We start from the raw sequence: 25,570 nt of genomic DNA, 5'->3' as shown, positions 1-25,570 counted from the left end.
TCAAGGTCAATCCAGTCACTTTAAGGATCCCATCCATTCATCTTACCCTTGGTCGGCCCCTTTTCCTTTTTCCTTCCATTTTCCCCAGCATCATTGTCTTCTCTAAGCTTTCCTTTCTTCTCATGATGTGGCCAAAGTACTTCATCTTTGCCTCTACTATCCTCCCCTTCAATGAGCAGTCGGGCTTTATTTCCTGAAGTATGGATTGGTGGGATCTTCTCGTTGTCCAAGGCACTCTTAGAACTTTCCTCCAGCACCACAGTTCAAAAGCATCTATCTTCTTTTGTTCAGCCTTCCCTATGGTCCAGCTCTCACATCCATAGGTTACTATGGGGAATACCATTGCCTTGACTATGCAGAGCTTCATTGCCAGTGGGATGTCTCTAGTCTTCACTATTTTATCAAGATTGGACATGCTATGGAAATAGTGCAGTGTTAAATCAGATAGGATTTTAGATTCAATCCTCAGATAGGGACTTAATCTTTGGTTAAACCCTTGAGAATAGCTTCCAGTCCATGCAGACAATACAGACTTAGGCTTCATCTACACTGCCATATAAAATTGATCTGCTTTGAACTGAATTATATAGCAGTGTAGTAGACTCATATAATCAAGTTCAAAGCAGATAATGGGGATTCTCTTCTTTGATAATCTGGATTACATGGCAGTGTAGAATGGGCCCTAGATGGATTTGCTTGGGATCGAGAAACTTTTTAGATTCCCTGTACAATACTAATGCCAAATTAATGTAAAATGGCATCAACAGTGCAACCTTATGCATTTTATTGAGAAACAATTTATTGAGGTCAAACAAAGTTTTTCCCCATCTAAAGATATATAAGATTGTGCTGCATGTTGCTAAGCAGCAAATTTGTGATTAGAGTGGGTGCTTCATTAAAATCCCTGGCACTTATATTGCAAATCAATTACGTGCCATTGGTTGTACCAGGCCCTGGGCACACATAGAGAGAAAGAGAGATGGGGAAGTAAGTAAAAACATCTTAAAAGGAACACGTAGTTTCAAAATTCTCTATTGTCATGTGCTGTCTGTGGTACTGAAAGATTTTAAACTTGTATGCTACCATATCCTTGGAATTCATTTTCAATAACTCCTCCTAGCATCTAGCATTCTTGATACAATACTTTCAAAATAATGAGAAATAATGGGAATCATTTCAACATTGTTCTTTGTAAAACAAATAATTAATAGGCTTATTCATGCAGATTTTTGAGAGTATTAAATTCTTTCCATTCAGATCTTCAGCCATTTTCTCCACACCCAGGAAAAGTATATATGTGCACCACTTACAGTATAAGGAATCTGGCATCTGAGAAATGTGGAACTGTAACATTTGAAATAGAAATGGCAGGGAGTCATGTCTTTGACTCTTCCCCATGGAGCAATAATGTTTAGTCATTGGAATCTGTTTAATTTGGCATCAGGAAAGGAGATACAATGGAATCTTCTAACCCAGCTTTGATGCAATGTCAAGATTTCAGAAAAGTGTAGAAAGTCTTGTACAAGAAGATACCTTGTACTTTAAAATGAAACAGCAACAGTATTACGAGAGGACAAGAGCATGTCTCAGAAGTCTCTTGCTGCAGGCTGTTTTCTCTTTCCAATTAAAAGGTCATGGCTACTAATGCTTGTTTTTATGGTTACTTTATCGCTGTGCAAGCTCTAATGAGCTCTAGAGGCTCTACAAGCTCTCTTATCCTAAGAGGGGAGCACACAGCCATCTACACAGCAGCAGGCCCAGTCGTTTGCAAATAACACAACAAGAGAGCACTCAACATGTAAAAAAAGATTTTAGCAAGATGTACAGATAAAGATGACATGGAAGGAAGGCAAAGAAAAAATCCTGTCTGGCTGTTCAATGGGCATAATAAGCACATGTCTTAGGAAATGCATATGGTTCTTGGAAGTATATATCTGGCTGCTGTTCTCCAACACTTCTATGGGTGCATCTATACTATAGAATTAATGCAGTTTGACAGCACTTTAACTACCATGGCCCAGTGCTATGGGATCATGGGAGTTGCAGTTTTACAAGGTCTTTAGCCTTCTCTGCCAAAGAGTGCCAGTGCTTCACCAATCTACAGCACCCAGGATTCAATACAGTTGAGCCACAGCAGTTGAAGTGATGTCTTACAGTCTCGATGCGAGCCCCATCTGAACTGCATACATCAAACACTGTGCTATTCCTGTCATATAAATGGTCAAATCTACAAACTCAACTACCACCACAACACCAGTCCAAATCTTCCCCTTCCTGCTTCAGTAAGTGTGACCTCTTCCACATGAAACTATTTTGTCCACACTTTCAATTCTTTTCTACTACATTTGAAAGCATACAAGAATGAAATGGATTTAGTTTACTTGTCAAAGATTTGCTGCATAATGCTATCAATAGTTGAATTGGTTAGGTCTCTGCCAGGAATACCAGTTCATTAGCTGCTTATAACTATAACCATGACTATAAGACTGATGTGATATTTGAGTGGCCTGATATTAATCCTGCCTTTAGCCAAAGATTGTTCCTCCCAAGAAGATGAAGCAGAAGTGAATTATACAAAGCACTTTATTTATTTATAAGACTAAATAATAAAGAATAATAAATATTAAATAATATTATTTATAAGAAGAAGGACCTTCTTATAGCAACACCAGAGGCACTCCAAATGGCCAGCTACTATAAAATCTTATACGGCTCTGGCCCAGCGTACTTGTCTGAATGTTTCTCCTTCTATGTTTCACCTCGGAGTTTAAAAGGCCCTGCTCTCATCCCCGCCTCTGTCGGAAATGCACTTGGTGGGGACGAGGGACAGGGCCTTCTTGGTGGTGCCCCCCCCCCCCCGCCTGTGGAATTCACTCCCTGGTGAAATTAGATTATTGATGTCCCTCCTTTTCTTTAGAAAGAAGTTAAAAACGTCGATGTGGGGCCAGGCCTTTGGGTAATCTTGCTGAAAATGGCAGTGACAATGATGACAATTGCTATGGAAATGGACAATGTACATGCTTGATGGAGTCCCTAACTACCGAATTCGGCTTAGATAAGGCCACCAGGCTGTTACTGAAACAGAAACAGATTTTAACTGATGTAATTTAATGTTTTGAATGTATGTAATTAATGGATTTTATTATGTATTTTATTGTGTGTACATTGGAGATATTGAATTGTCGACAGCTGGAAGCCACCCTGAGTCCCCCACCCCCACCCCTGGGTTGAGAAGGACAGGGTACAAATATCTGAAATAAATAAAATAAATACTGATCAAAGGACATTTAATAGAATGTCAAGTTTGTGTTTTCTCAAGTACATCACAATTGTACCCTTGGTTCGCTCCTGATAGGATATGATAGATATAAATAAATATCAGTTATGCAATTTCATTCTTCAGAAGCAATCTGAATAAATACACTTGTTGGCTCCAAGACATTCAAAGCATACAGTCCCATAGAAAGGAAGCAAACTTTCTGAACCATACTGGGAATTTGAGAATTATTTTTCCTTTGACCTCTTGGTTTTTTACCACTGTTTTTCCCTCAATATTTAACCTCATAATAGATTAGGATAGAGTGAACAGGAGGTGAATCTGGCTATATTAATAGTACAGTAAATTGTACTGAGTAAATTGAGATTTCCTAATTGTAAAATAATACTTGCAAAAATGGTTCTCATTTTTGTCTAAGTTATACATCTGAAATGAACAGTGGCAATCTGGAATGCCTATGTCGATATGTAAAGACTGAACTTTGTTTAGTTCTTCCACTGAACAAATTATTTAGCACAGATTTTCTGGATTTTGCACTTATGTCTTCCATATGAATAGTCCATTGGCGCTCTATTTAAAATAAATCAATTCAGCAAGCCTGAACTTTGCCCACCGCCACTTTAGGGTGTTCAATGAGAAGCTAATTATGCACAGTTTGACACAGTCTTCATTTCTCAACTGTTTGCATACAAATAAATAATTATCTTTAATTATTGCACCTGTCTCTATTTTCTGAGTGTACTGGGAAGATGAGGTAAGTTGCAATATTTTAGCGTGTACTTGGAACAAACTGTTCAATGAACCTAAGTAACCATATATTTTCAGTGAAGGTCATTTCCCATTCCTCATAAGAAACCATTAGTGGATTACAAAAAGTGGAGAACTGCAGAATTATATAGACAAAAGAGCATCTGACAATAACATACATGCATGTCTTTCTTCTCTCCACTCGCAATATTCATTCACCTTTTCTGCTCTTCAAACATGGATAAACCTTGGGATGTTTCTGTCTCAATTGAATGCTCTTGGCCTGTGGCAGCACTGGACATCTGTCATTCCATTCTGATTGACTGAGACAATCAAACAGGAAGAGAGATGACACATAAGGGGAGTGCTTCACTTTGAAGCTCTGGCACAACACAAAGGACAGGAAGAAAAGAAAGCCAGCGTTTGTAGACTCACTAATTGAATTTAATGTGAAAACAAACTTATTCACACATTTTCTAGTAATTTACCATGTTCTTCATAAATCATTATTTTGTTTTATGTGTTTATCTGACCTACGTTATTATGTGCTTATCTGACTACCTTAAAGAGTAGAGAGCCAAGGTAGTGTAGTGGTTTGAGCAGTGGAGACTAGTCAGATTCCCCGCTCATCCATGAGAATGCTTTAGATGACCGTGGTCAAGTCATACATTCTCATTGGCAGAAAACCTTGAGAAACATTCATCTTAGGGTTGCTGTAAGTCAGAAATGACACAAAGGCAAACAATTACTAAAACGACTTCAAAGGGATGTGAGGAAAGGATAGAGAACCAAGTATACAATCTTGAACTCAATAGAAGAAATATATAAATAAATATAACTCAAAATAAGGAAATGATGTTGAATTGTCTTTTTACTAACCCATCTGAAGTACTTCATTTTACCTGTTCTAAGAACAAAGAGCTGAATGCAGAAACTAGGTTCTTGTCTCCTCCATTGTATGAACTCTGGCAGGTGCTGAGTATCTCTTGAGGATTTGTGCATTAATCGAGAGATGGCAAATTTTATTTATTTATTTATTTATTTATTTATTTATTTACTAACTATACTTGTGGAGCCCCCGGTGGTGCAGTGGGTTAAACCCCTGTGCCCGCAGGACTGAAGACCGACAGGTTGCAGGTTCAAATCCGGGGAGAGTGCGGATGAACTCCTTCTATCAGCTCCAGCTCCTCATGCAGGGACATGAGAGAAGCCTCCCACAAGAATGATAAAACATCTAAACATCCGGGTGCCCCCTGGGCAACGTCCTTGCAGAGAAGGCTTGAGCCAGTGGTGGGACCGAGAGGAGGACCTCCCCATTGATCTCAGAGCCCGCACTGGTTCATAGAAAGAGATGCAGTCCCGAAGATAGATTGGACCCAAAGCACCACTGATGCTGGAGTATTTCTCTAAGTTACCATCTCCCTCTTTGGCATTAATCTCTAAGCCGTGGGTTTTTCGCCCCCAGCCTTCTACTTATTTATGTGGAACAGCAGATGGCAAAAGCGATGGGTTTTGCTCTCTCCACACATGCCAGCTTCTGTGTATCTGTGTCACTTTGTAAGGATATATTAACTCTTGCAAAAAAAAAAAAGCATGGGAAAAGAATGCTAATGATAGAAAAATATGTCAAGCATCAGAAAGCAAATCTTCTCTTCCACTGCTTTGTATTCCTTTAAATGCAAGTATTTTAAAATGCCACTAGTCTTCCCAAGAGGAAGCAATCCCAGAGATATGTTCTTTCAGTGCTCACATTCTTTTTCCTCACTTGATCTTCATAAGAATGGGTGCATGCATTTACTCACATAAGTGCAAATTATTTATGAAAAGTCAATTGTTAGCTTATTCTTTCTTCACAACAGCACACTTTGTCTTTATTTTTTCAATCCTGATCTGATTTCTCGCTCTCCTTGTTGATTTATCAAAGTCTGAAAAAGGGAATATGAACTTTCATACTATCTTAGGAGAATTCTAGTGAAAGGCTGAGAGATAGATGCTTTGAACTGGATTATATGGCAGTGTAGACTCATATAATCCAGTTCAAAGCAGATAATATGGATTATCTGCTTTGATTATCTACACAGAATCATATGGAAGTGTAGAAGGGGCCTGAATTACACAGGTAGATATCTCTGGCCAAAGAGATATCTATCTTGGAAATTCTAGAACTGTATTCCAAAGAAGTGACTTTCTTCAGCTATGATTTACAACACCAAGGACAAAGATTTGAAATAGAGATTCCACAGTGCCCAAACTCTGAAATGTCACCATGCCTGATTTTTATTTGTCGTGTCAGGGCAACCAGTCAATTGTATTACAATTCTAACAGAACAAAACAAACAAACAGACAAAATACAAAATTTGCAAGCATGGTAGTTGATTAAATGTCCTTTGACCAGTAGCTGGCCACTTAGAGTGCTTCTGGTGTTGCTGCAAGAAGGGCCTCCATCGTGCATGTGGCAGGGCTCAGGGTGCATTGCAGCAGGTGGTCAGTGGTTTGCTCTTCTCCACACTCGCATGTCGTGGATTCCACTTTGTAGCCCCATTTCTGAAAGTTGACTCTGCATCTCGTGGTGCCAGAGCGCAGTCTGTTCAGCGTCTTCCAAGTCTCTGAACCATGCCTGATGTTAGTGCTATATTATTTTAGACACCAAGTTAAAACATTTTTATTTGATTGTTTTGCTTGGTTTCTTTGCAATGCTACTTTTGTTGGCAGATAGCTTGCTATATTTGTACTCTATTTTGTATAATAAATGAATAAAGTTTTAAAATCTAGTCCTAGATATTGTTTTAGATACAACTATAGACCTCAATGGGGCCCCCCGGTGGTGCAGCAGGTTAAACCACTGATCTGCTGAACTTACTGACCGAAAGGTTGGCAGTTCAAATCTAGGGAGCGGAGTGAGCTCCCGCTGTTAGGCTCAGTGTCTGCAAACCTAGCAGTTCGAACACATGCAAATAATAGGTACCGCTTTGTTGGGAAGGCAACAGCGCTTTTGCAGTCATGCTGGCCACATGACATGGGAGGTGTCTATAGACAACACTGGCTCTTCAGCTTAGAGATGGAGATGAGCACCACCCCCCAAAGTCAGACATGATTAGACTTAAAGTCAGGGGAAACCTTTACTTATACTTATGGACCTTTTTACATGGGGCAAATTTTGGCAGCAACTCCAGTTCTGCATCAACTTTGCCGGCTCCCACTACACATGCCAGAAGTACTTCCAAGGTGGCTCCGGGGCAAAACTGGATGCTTTCTGTGTTGCATTGCCCTCAATGGGGCAAACTGGCCGGCGGACGCTTCCTCCCATAGATAGGGAGGAAGCTGGGATACTGCAGGGCGCGGAGTGATAGGTCCTCATTCCTGCATGTGCGCTGTTGGGCTTGCTGCAATCTGCAGTGATCTGTGGTGATTCCAGCAGTGTGTGTGATAAGTTAGAAAATTCTGTTTATAAAATGGAGTTTACGCCGAAAGAAACAAAACAAAACAAAATCCACACAAAATTCAACAACCTATTACTCTAAAATTCTTACTTTTAAGAAGGAGATACTTTGCCTTCCAGTGTTTATCCCTGAATATTCATAGTTCAGGAAGGAGTACACTGCTAATAAAATTTTTTTCAGGTGTATATCAACAGAAGCAGTCAGTGTCACCATACAGAAGTAGAAGGCACATGGTAATTCAAAGGAACAGGCAAAAGAATAAAGGTTCAATAATAGAGCAGAGTTCTGTGAAGTCATCAAGCAGAGCAAGGGATAATAATAATAATAATAATAATAATAATAATAATAATAATAATTCTTCTTTATTTGTATCCTGCCCCCTCACCCAAAAGGGAGTCGAGGAGGCTTACAACAAAAATACAATATACAAAGTAATAATTACAATCAAAACAACACAGAACAACAAATCATAATACAAAATCAAAAGCAGCCATAAATATATTAAATTCAATATCAGCAGAATATGACAAAGTCAGATTCATGGGATGTCAGTGAAGCAGGAATCCAAGGAATGCTGACAGCAAGCAACAAGGCGAGAGAAAACAACATGTAGTTCTCAGCACTGACTGGTGAAGCAGAGCACATGTATACACAATGGCAATTGGGAAACTGCCTCTCATGCACATGGGCATACTATTGACAGATTAGATCTGAACAGTCTTCTGTCAGAGGCTTGCACAGTCAACCCTTCACTTTTGCTAGGATTCAGTACTCTCATGTCAGTAGGAAAACTAGAATAATACCACCCCCTTTTTTTAACCTCAGAGAACACCTTTCTGGGAATCTCAGTCCTTCTACCAGATGTTGACCATATAATCACTCTGCAGAACCTACAAGTGCCTAGAGAAGTGTCCTCACTGGGAATCTCTAGATTGTCCAGCACAACTCTGTGATCAATATTTCATAGAAACTGACCACAGAATTATGTTAGAGAATCTAGAGATTCACAGAGAGAAGATGGGAATAAACTCTGTGAATAATATTTTTTTCAATAGTGAAACCCACAAATGTGGAGGCCTATTTTATTTTTGGCTGGTCCCTGATGTTTTGGAGCTTCGGGTACCTACAGAGACTTAGGGATAGCTCTGCCTGAGAGAAAGTCTAGAAGACCCATTCTTCAAGAGGGCTTGGTCTTATCTTCAGACATTTCCAGATAATTGTCAGCTAGGGATTTAAGCTCTTATTCAAGCCCTTATGGCAGACACATCTCATTCTGGCTCACACCCTCCTAGAACAATGCTTCTCAAACTGTGAGTCCCCAGATGTTTTGACCTACAACTCCCAGAAATCCCAGCCAGTTTACCAGCCATATTTCTACATGGGCTGGGGTTGAAATAATATTCAAAAATATTTTAAATTGCATCAAAACATGTTTTTTGAATATCAGAAATCCTGACAAGGAGGATCTTGGACTGAATGTTAACGTCACAGTTCAATCTTCATGCAAAATATGGTGTTTACACAATGTCTTCCATTTAGAAGAAAAGATCAGAAATCATCCTTACATTCTAGAGGCTGTGAATGTAATGTGATGTAGTGTAATATAGAATGTATTCCCTGTTCCTTGACATGCCAACTGCAACATATTAGCATTATATCTAAGTCAGAGAAATTTCTTTATGATTTCAGAAATGACATATCACTTGATACTCACCACACTGGTTCCTTCTGCTTTGCCATGTGCTCTTGACACAGAATCTGGCTAATTCCAGAGCAATTCTGGTTTAATACCACTAAAAATGAAGTTGAGCTGGGCTATTTGATGTCACTGGAGCAGTGGATACAGCAGCATTCCATGGGCCCTTAAAAAAATCTTCCATATTCCTTTTTCAGAAATCAAATGTATTGGCACAGAGACAAAAACTGGAATATTTAGTAAATACCTGCTGACCAGATATTTGTATTTCCCAAGACCCAATACCTGAGTGGAGAGTATATCTAGCTCCAGTTTGTACTTACCACTGCATGCCACTCCAAAGTGAATTAGATTGGAATTAGTCTCTGGAGTAGAGTAGGCTGGGTCAAAGAGATACAACCAGGGGATATATGACTGACCATCCAAAGCTTTCTATTTGCAGGAGATCCAAACTAATTTCAGATTAATATATTCTATGGGTAGAAAGAATGAGATCTTTAAATTATTGGAAACTAGAATCTCCCAATGGAAACCACGTTCATTCTGTTGTACAGTCAGCCAGCAGATATAGAATATTATGTTCTATAAATATAAATGTGGGTAATTAGCAGAGTAATTAGCAAAGTAGAATGTTTACTGGCAAAGTTGCCAAGTTATTTCTATGTTCAGCATAGTCTTCAGGTTATCCTAATATGTTACTACTATGTAATTCAACACTATTTTTGTTAAAAAGAATGATAGCTTTTGACAAAGTTCTCTTTTTAAAAAAATTACTTGGAATGACACATAAAAAAGTAAAGCTCACAAGCTGATATCTTACCCATATAAGCAATCCTGTCCTTTCAAAGTGTTTAAGTGCCAGTCATGGATATGGCTAGCAGCATGTTTCGTGTTCATTTGTATTAAACCACTACCACTCCAAAACACTAATTACAAATGTCTTCAACTCAGAAGCATCTAACTGGAGAATGGAAACATAGAAAGCTGCCTTAATCACATTAGATCATTCATCCATCTAATTCAGTATTCTCTGTGTTAATCAGCTGCAGCTCTCCAGGATTTCAGATATAAATTATTCCTAGTCCTAATTGAAGATTCTATGGATTACTTATTGGATTTCTTGAATACTAAATTATTGCATGTATTCCTTTTGACTCCTCCAACAAATGCCAGGCCTTGCCCTACCTTGGTTGATAAATGGCAACCATTATTTCACATTAAAAGGAACATTTCTGGAGGACTATGCCAGATTTCAATTAAGAAGGATGGGAATATTTTTGAACTGTAATAATCTTTAATAATCTTAAAATTCTCACAGCATCCCTTGTATCTCTTTTTTGTTAATCAATATTTGAAAGGTTGTGCACTTCAGGTTTATGTTGCTGTGTTTTATTATTGTTTTGACTTTCATTCTGCTTGAAAATCAGGACTAAAAACAGAGTGTTAGTCAAACTATTGATCCTAGAAAAGCAATTTATTAAATAATTATTCTATTTCTTATTCTTTCTCTGTTATGAAACTTAGATGGAATTATTGTTACATATGATAGTAACAAAACATTACCTAAATCCTTTAAATGCACCAGATCCCACGTGAACCTGGAAGCTAAGTATGACAAGCCTTTGTTAGTTCTTTTAACTAGTTCTTTTTAGGCTTATCCTACTGGGAGACCAGAAATGAATAGCAGGTGCTGTAGGATATATTTCAGAGGAAGGAACTGATGAAGCTACCTATTAGTTTTCCTTGTCTAACCCCCTGCCTCCTAAAATGAATGAGGTCACTTTAAGTCAATGTGTGATTTGAAGGTACACATACACATATAAAAACATAATTGACAACTGGAATAAGTTACTGTCCAAGGTGCTGGATCCTGTATCCCTTGGCTACAAGACTTTTATGTTTTATTCATTTTTACCAAAAAAAATAACAAATATGTTCATAAAGTTAATTCAGATTACGTTTGCCAAGTTCATCTTACTTCAATCATGTCTTCAGCAAGCTTGGATAACTTTCACCATGGAAGTGCAAAGTCAGACCTTTGTATTCCGTGAAATTATAATTCATTGTTATATTGGCCCAAGAAAAATGGCCACTACAAATGAGGTGAAATTTTTTTAAAAGTTATACAGTTTTTAAAACCATAGAATGTTCAATATGGTGGAGTGAACGTAAGCAATGATTTTGGCTTTTATATTCTAACATGATGTGTTATTTAATTACTTGAATGTGTGAAACTGCTGCTGCATCTTTCTTATTTTGTTAAGTAAATATCTGATAATAAGAAAACCGAGTAGAGATAATCCTGTTAAAGGTTATCACTTAACAATGAGAGTGTAATTCACTTTCCTGTTTAGCTATCTACACATAAAATGTGATTGTTTTAGAATCTTCATTAGTTAAAAATATTGTTTATTCTAGCAAATAATGTTTATTTTAGCATACATATCATATAATATGCTGCTATATTGAGATGGATGCTTCTTTCAATATTAATTTATTGCCATTAATTTTTATGGCTACAGGGTATGGTCTGAATTTCCACTGTATTTTTTAAAAAAAGAGATAGTGAAGAAATGTGCTTTTCAGAAAATGGGGACTTCAAACACTTTGATATTTGCTTGGTTGAAAAAGGCAGCTTCCTTTTGTTCTATGTGGCTTTGAGACACTGGAATGAACTAGACATTCTGCGATATAAACAAGATACATGTGGCCTTGGGGATCATAGAAAGAAACTGAAAATAAAACTACCAGTATCACATTGCTCTTATGAAATGTTATAGTCCTATTACACTTAGAATATTGTTTACAGTTCCGGTCAGTGCTTCTCAGATAGGATATTGTACAGCAGAACAAGATACAGGATATTGTTCTACACCTTTTCAAAAGTGCTGGAATAATTCCCCAGCAAGGAAGGTACAACATTCAAAGATTTTGAGATTAGAAGCAGAACAGTTGGAGCAGAGTTTAGAAATGCAGAAACTCCAAGAATATCCCATATAGCACAGTCAAGAGCAGTTATACTGACTGGGAACCAAGGAAAACTTGCTGTCGAAAAGTAAATTTGACTGGGACAGAATAGAGGTATATAAATATGTTTATTTATTGATTTCACATCCCCTCCCATATGAGGTGCTTGATAAGATAGACCATGGTGAAAAGATGAAAACAAACAACTCTGCTTCTCAATCTTTAATGTTAACTTTCAAAATACACTTTTTCTAGAGTAGAGGAAAGGCTGAAGGCAGGGACTGGATCAGAAGGCAGAGAACGCTGTTTTTGAATGGCTCTAACAAATCCGGCATTTTCTACATTTCTTTCTCAATGTCTTCTTTAGACTAATGAGGATTGTAGACTGGACTATGCCTTATCAATTTTTTACAACCAACTTCCAGAGCAAGGCAAAGTGTCTCCTCAGCCCAATTTAAGGTCCCTCATGTTGGCTGGGAAATTTGGGGAGTTGTAGTCCAAAATATTTCTCCAGCTAATGCTGAACAGTGGAGAACCACCCAGATGATCTTTACTCTTGAACCACATTCAGAAGAAAGAAGAATACAGATAGTTAGATGCATGGACTAGTAGGATATTCAGAAATGGACTAGTAGGATATTCAGAATAAACAAAAAGGGAGGTACCTTTAAATCCCATTTATAGCTAATTTGAGGATTTCACAGCAACATGCTGAGATGATGGCCACAATTCTAGAGATCCAGTGAAGACTTGCTGCCAGATGTAATAGATTGAATTAGTCAAGGTGATGTAAAATATTCTTACTCAGTCCCATCAGTTTCAAAGGATATGACTATTCTTTACTTTTTAGTTTTTAAAAAAATCCAGACCCAATATTATTTTCCCACAAAATTCTTCATGCACTTGACCTGGAGATAAGTCTCACAGAACTGAGAGGTATCATTTCTGAGCAAGCACAGATAGAATCAGGCCGTGAGTCATTTTTTGCTTTGTATTGTCATACTCAGGCTGATACCACAGATCTGTACAGAAATAGATATTTGATATTCTCTTTTTTCTTTGCTTAACAAAAGTTATTAATGAAGCATTTCAGATGTACACAGAAGGCTTTCCGTTCCCGAAGCTGTAATTTGTTCTGTTGAACTTCTGACCTGCCTGATGCATTTTCTGTAATATCTCTTACAACCTACTGATTGAATTACTGTCTTGTCAATGGTGGTTCTACAATTGCACAGTTCATATTAGACAAGGCATATGCTGCAAACAAAGGAGCCAACGAGTCAGACCACTCTATTTTCTGGACCTGTTATCACCAATAATGGGAATTATTTCCAAATGTTATTGGACATTCACAAGTCCAGCCCCAAATCAGGTATATCAGGAGTGTATCTGCCTGCCTAAAGCTGTTGCTATCCAACTCCTAATGCCCCAATCCATCTCAGCTAATGCTAAGGGATGATGGAAAGCACTGCAACAACATATTGTGGGTAATCCATTTCCAATCCTGGCTATATGTTTTAATATTTTTATCGACAAAATGAGATGCAGCTCATCTGGAAAACAGGGATACTGAATATTAGATTAACCTCCACATACCATTTAAGAGATATCAAGGGAAACATTTCCTTTTAGTTATAGAGAAGGAAGTCTGAAGTGCTTGACATCGAACCTTCACAGAGCCATCCTATGTTCCCTGCATGGTTGACTAGGAGGCCTTTGGATGAAAGTGACTTCCGTCTTTAGCAGATCTGTCTATGGTTGAGTTAAATAAGGGGTTAACCATCTAAACATGCAGCCTCCCCGCTGCCTGTACAATGCCTCCCTCCCTCCTTTTTTGTATTGTTCTGTAGGGCCAAATCCATTGGGGTCCTACTCAATTTGCCTTCAAGGATACCTTGAGTAAGATAGTAAATATGGTGTAGTGATTTGAGTGTTGGACTAGGATTCTGGGAGGCCAGAGTCCAAATCCTTGCTCAGCTATGGAAGCCCACTGAATGACCTCAGGTAAGCCTTTTTCAGCTAAGAGGAAGCCAATGGCAAACTTCCTCTGAACAAATCTTGCCAAGAAAACTTCATGATAGATTTGCCTTAGAGCTGCCATAAATCAGCAATGACTTGGAAGAACACAACCATAAAAACAAATGACCCTGCAGAATACTGATAGTTCAAAGCATTATCTTTTTTGGTGATTGATGGGGAAGGATTCAGAAACAGAAAATATATGGTAAGCAAAGAAAGTGTACTCACATCCTTTCAACTGAAACTCTGACTAAGTTTCAAGTACATATGGTCTGTGAGGCCTCATCTACACTACCATATATGTAATACAATTTAATTACTCTGAAGTGGATCATATGACTCATATAATCCAGTTCAATGCAGTTAAACTGCCTTCTGAAACAGCATTTTATGGCAGTGTAGGTGATGGCTGAGTCTGTAATGGTTGATTGGGTGTTCCTGCATAGCAGGGGATTGGACTGGATGGCCATTGTGGATTCCTCCAGCTCTCTGATTCTATGATTATGTTGTTTGTTCCAGATGGGCCTTCAGATTCTGGACAAGGGGCTAGCACAGGCATGGATAAACTTTGGCCCTCCAGGTGTATTGGACTTCTACAATTCTTAACAAACAAATGGCTGTTAGGAATTGTGGAACTTGAAGTCCAAAACATCTGGAGAGCCAAAGTTTGCCCATGCCTGGAATAGATATTCCCTTTCTGAAGAGGAGGACAAAAGAAATATCTCCAAAATGGAGTTATATACCCTTATGTGGTTGACTTCTAGAAGTTTCACAATAATTCTCAAGAGTTCTCCTCCTTTTCCTTTGAGACTGAAGTAGAGCAAATATTCATGCTCTCAGAGAGGGAGCTTATCAGCACCAGGAGTAGTACAATCACCCTGGTTGCATTTCCATTTACTTTTAGACTTATGGCCTCTTTACAGAATCATCTGAACAGAATAAAATTTGGCTATGAAACATGGGTTTTAAGGCAAGCTATTACATATATGTCAGTCTTCCACTACTGGAACTCACTACACCTTAATTTTCTAACTAGTTGACTAAAATGAAGTGTACTAGCATGGCATGTGCTCAATTTACACTTCCCTTACTTGAATATAATAACTGCATTACAAGGTAAGGCTAAAAGGAGCATCTTCAGAGAGAAGCACTGGGGGGTGAATAGGATTAACAATCCCAATGCCAGCTGCTTTTGTTCCTGTAAAGGAAATATGCTCAATTATTCATGCTTGGTTTAAACTGCCAATGAGCCCAAGCTTTAGTTGAACATTTCTCTTCCATTATTAATAGGTTCAAGCTAACAGAGATCCGGTGGGGTTGATATTTCTGCATTTGGAAGGATGGGACCCAGAAATAGCTTCCCGCAGAAGCTGAAGTTTCTTGTTAATTGAATGAAGAGATAAGAGGAGCTATAGATACCGCTCCGCTGTCCTTGTTTTTAATAGGTTTGGGTTTAAAATGTCAACCTCTTTTCTATGAGCAAGACCACATTTATTGCAATCAGTGCCGGCGTGATAAACTCAGGACTGCTGTTGAATCTAGTCTTCCCAGGTCTGAAGTTGAGTCTTCTGTGGCCTTCATACAGCTATACCTTTTCCCAATGACACCACTGATGAGTAGTTTCTACAAATCATTGAAGTTAATTATTGTGTAGTTAACTTTGGTCTATGGAACCCATGTTATCAACAGTCCTTCTCAGGTCATGTAGATATCACGCTGTGGTTTCCTTGGTTGAGTCCATTCTGTATTCCTCTTTTCCTTCTGTTTTTTTATCTTAACATGCATTATTGCCTATTATAGTGAGTCATTACTTCTCAAGATATGTCCAAGGGAAAAATCTAAGATCAGCCATCCTGGTCCCCATGGGTAGTTCTGGCTTATTTTTCTCTTAGATCCACGTATTTCTCTTTTTAATTTCTGGACTATTATTCTTCTTCTTCCAAACCCCAGGCCCTATGCTGTGCTGTATTGCACTATACCATGCCCAGTCCTTTTTATAGCCTGATCATTATTTGAGCAAGTCTTAATGCTGTTGTTTTATACCCTTAAGTTTAACTTAATTGTGTTTTTATCTGATTTTGATCCTTCGCTATGTTTTATTTTAATCGTGGTTTTTTTGTTTTAATGGATTGTTTTGCTTCGATGTTTTGTGGACATTTTGTCCCATGTATAAGCCACTCCAAGTCCCTTTGAGGAGATGGAGATGGGGTATAAAAATAAAATTGTTGTTGTTGTTATTCTTATTATTCCAAGAATGGTATAATATATACCAACCAATGGTATAAAAGCAAAATTTCTTCTGTTAACTGTCTGGTATCAGCACAATCATACAAAAGGACATGAACATATAGTAGTCATTTGTAGAGTATCACTACTTTGTAATACAATGTGAGATAATAAAACCTAACATCCCTACTGGGCCACATCACAGGTTTTATTTATTTAACATGAAACATGAGAGCTTGTCTGGAAATGTGTTATCATTGCCTCTGGATACAGTGATTCAGCATCAGTGATGGGTGCAGTAGCTACACTAGGGAGATGGCCAATTGTTTAACACAGAACAGTCATTTCCTTGCAAACAACAGGATGTCATTTGGCTGTTTGTGATTAATCATTTCTGGCTTCTTCTCAGTGCTGCTGGCATCACAAAGCTATTCTGAGTGGGGGTTTTTTTAAAAAGGAATACAGGTGATATCTATCCACGACAACCCACCTGCACCTGTCACTCCATCACTTACCTGTTTCCATCAGGGGATGGGGGGGGGTAATTAGAAACTAAGCATAGGCGTTGATTGTAAGCACACACACAAAACCACCATCAAGGTAGCCTTTCCATCCATTTCATAAGTGACATGCTAAATTATGAGGCAATACAACTATGGCACCTAGACAGATATGCAGTGGCAGAAAACTGCAGCAAAAACTATGCCTTTCAAATCCTATTATGATATTTGTCTTGAAATTAAATGCTCTTTTGGATAAAGCAACCATATTCAGGAATTCTGACTGCTCCAGTGTTTCAATTATGTAGCCTTTTCTAGCTTTTTTCATATTTTATGTCAAAGCCACTGGGCATAACGAAAATAGTTCTTTGGATTCAGGCTTATGACTAAGATACATTATTCTGGATGAAGAAAAACAGTCTCATTTCTATGGAAAAATGTGAACATTTCTAATAGAATAGAATTTCACAGTTGTTTCCTTCCATGTCCTGAGATTTCATATCTATTTTAAAGAAGAGAATGTATTTATTTGAAAGCTACGTCTTTTAAAGGCAGGAAAGCTTAGAGAAGGCAATGATGCTGGGGAAATGGAAGGAAAAAAGAAAGAGGGGCCGACCAAGAGCAAGATGGATGGATGGTATTCTTGAAGTGACTGGCTTGACTCTGAAGGAGCTGGGGGTGGTGACAGCCAACAAGGAGTTCTGGCGTGGGCTGGTCCATGAGGTCATGAAGAATAAGAAGCTACTGAACAAATAAACAACAACACATCTTTTAAAAAGTTATTTGGAAGTTCTACAAAGAAATAATTATTTAAAAGTTGTCTGCTCACAGCCTAGAGAGTAAGCATGCTTGCCCTAAATATAACAACATTCATGGTAGGCACTGAAGACTGTAGCTAGGGAATACAAGCAGGAAAAGGGAAGGAGAAAAGATAGGTGGGAATAGTGAACTAGTTTGATGCTATGGGCTGGTTAACTTTCTTCTATCAGCTCTTTGAGGTTGCATAACTCAGGGTTGTACCTATAACACCAAACAGTGTGGGCTTGTAGATCTCATGTCTGTAGCATGGCAAATCTAATTTAATACAAGCTTTAATGGAGGTCTGCAAGTTACTAAATCTTCTTTCTAAAAAGTGTCAGCACCTTGGAGAGCTTACAAAAAGCTAGTTTAAAATTGAATGGATCCATTGCCCCACTAGCATTGTAAGTCCTGTTCCAGACCTCAGTGGGCTCACAGTCAAAATCATGGAGCATTTTGCCATCTACTGTTTGAGCTAGGAGATAGATTTCTTTCCCCCACAGGGAATGTGAGGAAAGCACACCCAGATGGACTTCAGGAACCAGCTGAATTCCAAACTCTCATTTTTTTTCTCCTCAATTTACTTATGGAGTTGAATTTTAGGACATCTAAATCTCTTCCACACTTACATTATTTTTAAGTGCCACAACTCCAGCCTATAAAATCCTGAGATTTGTACTTTAATGTGGTATTTAGACTTCTCTGCCAAAGGACTCTAATGCTTAAACAAATTGCAAATTTGAGGATTTTTTAGATATGGCAATCAACGTGGCTTTAAACGACTTTAACTGTGCAATGAAAACAGGGCCCAGAGACTTAAGTTATGATGTTCTGTGCCTGGAGAAATATCTACTATTTTATCCAGTTCTTACATATTTGTGAACCTAGTATCATGTTGAATCTGCTACATTTCAGAACCCATCACTCTTAAGTTAAAAGTGCAATTAACTGACTTACCAAAGATGCACAACATTGTTCAACAAAGCTAATTCTGCACATATTACAGGCTACTATTTATGTTGATCCTGGCAAGGGTTGGATAATGGGAGAAAGAGGTGCAGCTAATGTGGGCAGAAGGGAATATGTGAACATATAAGGAGCAGACACCATTCAAATATAATTCATTGTGTGTGCGTGACAGTAGTTTTTTTTTTTTTTTTGCTTTTTGCTTTGTTAAGAGGTGCAGAGAATTTCAAGAGGGGAAATCACTTTTAAGGATGATTCTGAGAAATGACCAAGTTTGCAATGTTTTCTGGACAGGTTTGATTTTCTTGCATTGGTGGTGCATATACTTCTGCATCTCAGGCAATGATATGTGAGTGTGAGGTGAATTGAAATTTGAGTCATGCCTAAGCAGCTACATTTTGACTGATGGCAGCCAAATTTCTCACCCCCTATTTCTCTTTTTCTGTATATGTGTGTGAGAAGAAGGGAGAAAGCTTTTCCCCAGTGCTAGCATTCAGAATCCTTTTGGTCCACATCTCTTTTTAGAGCTGTAGAAGGGGCAATTTAGTACTTGGATGAAAGGTTGTCAATGAATACTGCGTGCTATAGGCTATATTTTAGAGGAAGAAGTTGACAAAACCACCTCCAAGTAGTCCTTGCTTAAGAAAACTGTTTGAAATTCAAGGATTCACTCTTGGGTGCACACACACCAAAATAGAAAGCAGTAAGAAAAGAGGAAAGCCATATAATAGGTAATGAGTCTAGCAAGCCATGATTTCAAGTTTGCAAAATCTGTGAGGGGCGGTTGATAATAGTGTGACTTGATGACTTGAAGCTCTCTCATTCATGGAGCTGCTTATGTCCAAATTGATTTCATGGCAATTAATGACAACAAAGTTATCAGGGGAATGCATTGACTTCTGAGGTCCCGCAAGGATCTAGACTGTCCCCCATGTTGTTTAACATTTACATGAAGCCTCTGGGAGAGATCATCCAGAGTTTTGGGGTTAGATGTCATCTATACGCAGATGATGTTCAGCTCTATCACTCCTTCTCACCTGTCACTAAGGAGACTGTGCAGGTCCTAAACCGGTGCTTGGCTGTTGTCGGCCTGGATGAGGGCGAACAGATTGAAACTAAATCCAGACAAGAAAGAGGCACTCCTGGTCAGTCAAAAGGCTGAACAGGGGATAGGGTTACAGCCTGTGATCGATGGGGTTACACTCCCCCTGAAGATGCAGGTTCGCAGTTTGGGAGTGATCCTGGACTCATCGCTGAGTCTTGGCGGTGGCCGGGAGAGCTTTTGCGCAATTGGCCTTTGTAAGCCGCATCGAGTCCTTCGGGAGATGTTAGCGGGGTACAAATAAAGTTAATAATAATAATAATAATAATAATAATAAATAATTAAAACTTGTGTGCCAGCTGCGCCTGTTCCTTGGGAAGTCTGACTTGGCCACAGTGGTCCACACTCTTGTTACATCCTGAATAGACTACTGCAATGCTCTCTATGTGGGGCTGCCTTTGAATACCTCTCGGAAGCTTCAATTAGTCCAACGGTTGGCAGCCAGATTACTTACTGGAGCAGCGTGCAGGGAACGTACAACTCCTCTGTTACTCCAGCTCCACTGGCTGCCAATCAGTTTCCGAGCAAAATTCAAAGTGTTGGTTTTAACCTTTAAAGCCCTAAACAATTATATCCCAGATTACCTGTCCGAATGTATCTCATGCTACAAACCATCACAAAGCTTAAGATTGACAGGAGAGACCCTGCTCTCGATCCCATCACTTTCGCAAACGTGGTTGGTGGGGATGAGAGACAGGGCCTTCTTGGCAGTGGCCCCCCATCTGTGGAACTCTCTCCCTAAGGACATTGGGTTGGCCACCTCCCTCCTGTCCTTTAGAAGACAAAGACTTGGCTTTGGGACCAGTGGACAGCAGCGATTAGTGGACAGCAGCAATTGGAAAGAAAACTTAGGATATCTGCGACACTGGTTTTATCCTGACTTGGATTTGATTTTAATTAGCATGCTTAATTTATTGTTTACTGAATTGTATAATGTGTTTCTAATTATTGTTAATGTTTTAAATGTAATTTAATTGGTTATATGCTGATAGCATCATATGATGCTTGTGTGAGGCCGCCCTGAGCCCCCCTTTGGGGGGAGAAGCGTGGGGAAGAAATGCATGAAATAAATAAATAATAATAAATAAGACAACAAATATAAGTGTTCTAGGGATAAGCATTTAATTGATCTCTTGTTTTTACAATGATAAAAATTTAGAAACTAATGGAAAATTACATGAGGAGGGGGACAGAAACCTTACTTTGAGTGAAAATGCCCTTATTTTGCTTGACTTCCATAAATTCATTAAAGCTGGATGTCAGAACCACTTTAAAAACTTTGCACTTTAAATTGTAGTATTTTGTTAAACATTTATTTCAATGCATCTTCATCTATTAATGAAAGAATGCACATATAGGAAGGACACATTTTTGGGTTTGAACCTAGAATTACAGGACATCTGCACCTTCTAATGGTGTTGAAGTTCACAAAAATGTGAACCAGATCTATTCCATTTATGCATAGTACTTCCTTTTTGCTGGGAAAAAAACTGTCAAGAGCTACTTTTGCATATCCTAGACTGACATCTAGAGGCAAATACAGAGAACATTGCTACAATGCAGCGTGAGGCAAGCATTTAAATGAAGAGGGAGTGGAAATGGGCTTAAAAGTATGGACTCCACTGCTCAAAGTGATTGTCTCTCTAGCTTTTAACGTGTCAATTAGGTTAGAACAGGACCCAGATAACTGAGGCCCAGGACAGCCGGTCAATTCATATAATTGTCAGCAATCAATGTAATTAAGAAAGCTCCAATGGCATAATAGTAAATAATTAAATAAGAAAGCTGCATCTCGTGCCCCAATTGTACTCTGTATGTATGCAACTAAGAACCTAGAAAATCTAAGATACCAAAGGCGGACACATTTAAAAACAATTGGGAAGTGGATTCAAGTCATAGGATAAATTGGCAACACATAAGCACATCACATCCTTCATGTAATATTGTGCAACATCTGTATGGATGACTGTAGGTAAATCCCAACAATGCATGGGCACATGTGGACTGTTTATAAAGCCCATAAATATATTAAGAAATTTAGCCTGAAAAATCAGCTGAAGTCAGATGTGTATCCTATAACAATAACTAAAGTTTAACTTACAGGAAACTGGAGGCATGTTTTCTTGTTCCTCTTGGAAAAAAGGGATTCAAAGCTTATGTATTCTAGGGCAGCACTCTAAGGACCTCTTCACATGGGCTAAAATGCAGTGGTGGCAGCAATAGTATTTTTGCAATTTTTGTCAAAGAGCCCACTGGCTTCCATCACACACAGTAAAAAGTACTTCCATGCAAGCTTAATGGTGAAAGTGCAAAAACCCCTGCCGTCACTGACAAAAATTGTTGGTGGCACACGATGGAAGCCTTACCATCTTTCCATAAGGAAAGATGTGTTGACTCAGCGTACAGAGACTTCCCCTTGTGTGATGAGGTAGGGGTGTAGCCAGGATGGTAAGGCATCACATCCCCATGCCCCCTGGGTGCTGCCAAGATTGCCACAATCAGCGGTGACACTCAGCGATTCCGGTGGCGCATGTTATGAGGTCCTATGAGTCATGGAATCATAGAGTTGGAAGAGACCTTGTGGGCCATCTAGTCCAACCCCCTGCCAAGAAGCAGGAAAATCACACCCCCGACAGATGGCCATCCAGCCTCTTTTTAAAAGCCTCCAAAGAAGGAGCCTCCACCACACTCCAGGGCAGAGAGTTCAATTGCTGAACAGCTCTCACAGTCAGAAAGTTCTTCCTAATGTTCAGAGGGAATCTCCTTTCTTTTAAGTTTGAAGCCATTGTTCCACGTTCTAGTCTCCAGGGCAGCAGAAAACAAGCTAGCTCCCTCCCTCCTCCGTATGACTTCCTCTCATATATTTATACATATATGTCAATATTAGGAAAGAATGAGAAAGTCCGTTCTAGAAAAAATAATTATGGTGATCAATTTACATAAAGTAGGCAAAGGAATATGTGCATTTATCTGACAAAGTTGTTTAGTCATATCTGGGCTACAAAGTATACAACAAATCGTTGGGAGAAAAGAGAATTAAAGGACTTACACCTCCACAGAGCTAAGATGCTGGTAGGAATATTGGTAATATTCTTTTAGCCAGGTGTGTCTTTTTGTTCATGGCTTTCTTTCCAAAGCAATTATCATGTTGATTAGACCTACTGCCAATGGGCAGGTGTTTTATCCACAACTTATAAAATAAAATCTTATATTTATTTAATTTCTCTGTTTGAAGGCTTTTAATGGTTGATTTTGAGAGCTTACTTATAGATAAGAAGAAAGTTTTGTTCAAGTATACATTGAAGCACATTACACACACATACACTTTAACTATGTGCTTTTTGAAGAAAAAATATATATAGATGAACCTAATAAAATAAAAACAGCAATCCTTGGAATAGTGGAAAATGTTATACCCAAATAGAACATTATCATAAATTGAAATCTGTCTTCCTATTATCAACAGGCAAATGACATCCTGAAAGAGACCTGGCATTCATTTGAAAGGATGAGTGTTGACTTGAGAAGTGATGTACTGAAAAATTCATATATATTAAATTATGTATTTAATATATACCTCTGTGATATATATCAGACATGGTCAGCCGCTCTGTTCTTTCATTGCAAAATCCCATATCTTTTCATACAGTTGATCATATCTAAATGAATTATTAGTTCATTTATGGGCAATCTTTGAAAGTATTTTCAATAGCTACCAAAGCTTTTACTATGTCCTAGTGAAGTTTGTCAGTGAGATTTCCCCAGACTTAGGGTTTGGAATTAAATCTTCACATAATGACTTACATCATATTGTTAGTCCCTCACTAAACAGAATTAAAATGTGTTTGTGTGTCCTTGGAAAACTTAATCATTTTTTCAAGAATGTAAACTGATGGTAAGAATTGAATTATTTTCACTAAGCTCTGTTGAACACATGGAATGTCTATAAATAAATAATCCAAGATTGCTTTTGTGGGGGGTATGAGTCAGTGGTTCAACACATATTTTTGCATATAACATGGGAGAAAAAATAATCTTATCTGAAACTCCTGAATGCTTCAGTATGTCAGTGTCAACAGCAATGGGCAAAATGGATCAATGGTCTGTCTCAGCATATCTTCAGATCACAAAACACAGCTTAGTTATGCCTTAATATTAGGGTGTACTTCGGTTTTTGAACAGCAGAAAACAAGATTTGCATTATATGTGAAGGAGTTGGGAAAGAGTTTTAAAAAATTGGCCAAGATTCTAAATCACAATTTGTGAAAATGTATTGTTGATAGATGAAACATACCATGTTGAACACCCTCAATATTATGCTTTTCTTTATTTCTTCACCAATTCTGGTTCACGGTCATATTTCCACGTACCCTCGTTTCTGAACATCTATATCATTATTTTTATTACCATCATTTCCAACATTAAAAAACAAAAAGGAAAATATAAATACATGGAAAACAACCAGGTTAGGAATAGCAAAGAAGAAGCAGGAGAAGAGGGGAATCCCACCTGTGACATCACTTTGCTGTTACTGCTTACTGGCACAGAACTGGAAAGGATCCATTCACAAAGACTGGTGATGGAAAAACTGAAGGGTTGGGAGTTACTGATAGGTTTTACCTATTAATACACACATGCCCAATGCAAGGCCCTTGGGGCTAAGCCTGGCCTGCTATGCCATTTTATGTGGCTTGCAAAGATTTCAACATGAGGTTAACATATTTAAATGTATACAGCCTTACAATTACAAACAGTTCTTTGAAGGCAACTATAACTGATGTAGCTGTTGGTGAAGATGAGTTTGACACCCCTGCTTTAACAGTTAAAATTGGAGAATCCTGGTGGCCACAGGAAGCACACATCAATGTCATGTGATAAAGTCCTATGTCTATTTAGGAAGATAAGTCCAATACTGAATTCCAGTCAATTAATAAAACTCTTGTTAAAAACATCTTGGTTAGTATTAGACTAACCAATCCCAATTTGATAATAAATTTGAATGTGCATCTTGAATGTGGATAAATCTTAAGTTTAAATTGTTTCCTAGTACTGGTTCACATGTGCATAGCAATTTGAATGGTCCATGAGGTCTCTTCCAACTCTATGATTCTATGAAGGTGAACATTATATGTACTTTTAAAAATATCATCAGTAAAGAATGAATTACTTCCACGTTTATGAGAGCTGAAGGCATAATGTAGAAGATACAGCTTCTACATTATTAGAATGATATGTGATATTAAAGAAAACTAAAACAGAAATCAAATTACATAGCAACATTAGAATGGAAGTCATCAACTAAAATCTAACTGAGTCCTACATTTTAGCTCACTTAAAGGTACTCCAGCACTTTGCTTCAAAGTACTCTGGTGTGGGAATGGCAGCAGAGGACAGAGTTACCGGCTCCCTGAGGTGGCATTAGTGCTTTCTCCCCTATGTGGAATGGCTCACAACTTATCCACAGGTCAAAGTCCATAATTCAGGTCCCATAACCTGCCTTTTGACTTAAACATGAGACTGAGTTATACACGCGTGATAATCTATCCAAATGGGTATAAATACATTCTTTTTTGTTTTGTTTTTGTTTGAGAGGTAATTGGGAAAGCAGATAAGGAATTAATAAGTAAGTCAAGAAATGCTGGGAATTTGTTTCCTTGTGCAATAAATATAACCACCAATAAAAGAGAATGGGCAAAAGGGTATATGTATGTTTGGAAATTTAACAGGTATATGGATTTATTTTGACTCTTCAAAAGAACCAGCACTTAGGAGAAGAAAACAGACTTGCAAGACGCAGCTCATTTCCAAATAGCCATGCTGCTGCTACCATA

The 25,570-nt window shown here is 38.3% G+C and overlaps 1 protein-coding gene across 1 annotated transcript in view; it reads left to right on the top strand.

Annotated features, from left to right (window-relative positions):
• LOC132775724 (protein HP-25 homolog 1-like) overlaps positions 1-25,570 on the top strand; it is a 50,864-nt gene that overhangs the window by 21,331 nt on the left and 3,963 nt on the right. The gene's annotated exons all lie outside the window — the stretch shown is intronic.

This window comes from Anolis sagrei, chromosome 5 (assembly GCF_037176765.1).
Source record: "Anolis sagrei isolate rAnoSag1 chromosome 5, rAnoSag1.mat, whole genome shotgun sequence".
Classification (NCBI taxonomy): Eukaryota; Metazoa; Chordata; class Lepidosauria; order Squamata; family Dactyloidae; genus Anolis; species Anolis sagrei.
Note: the sequence above shows the minus strand (reverse complement) of the source record. Positions and strands in the feature narration are given on the sequence as shown.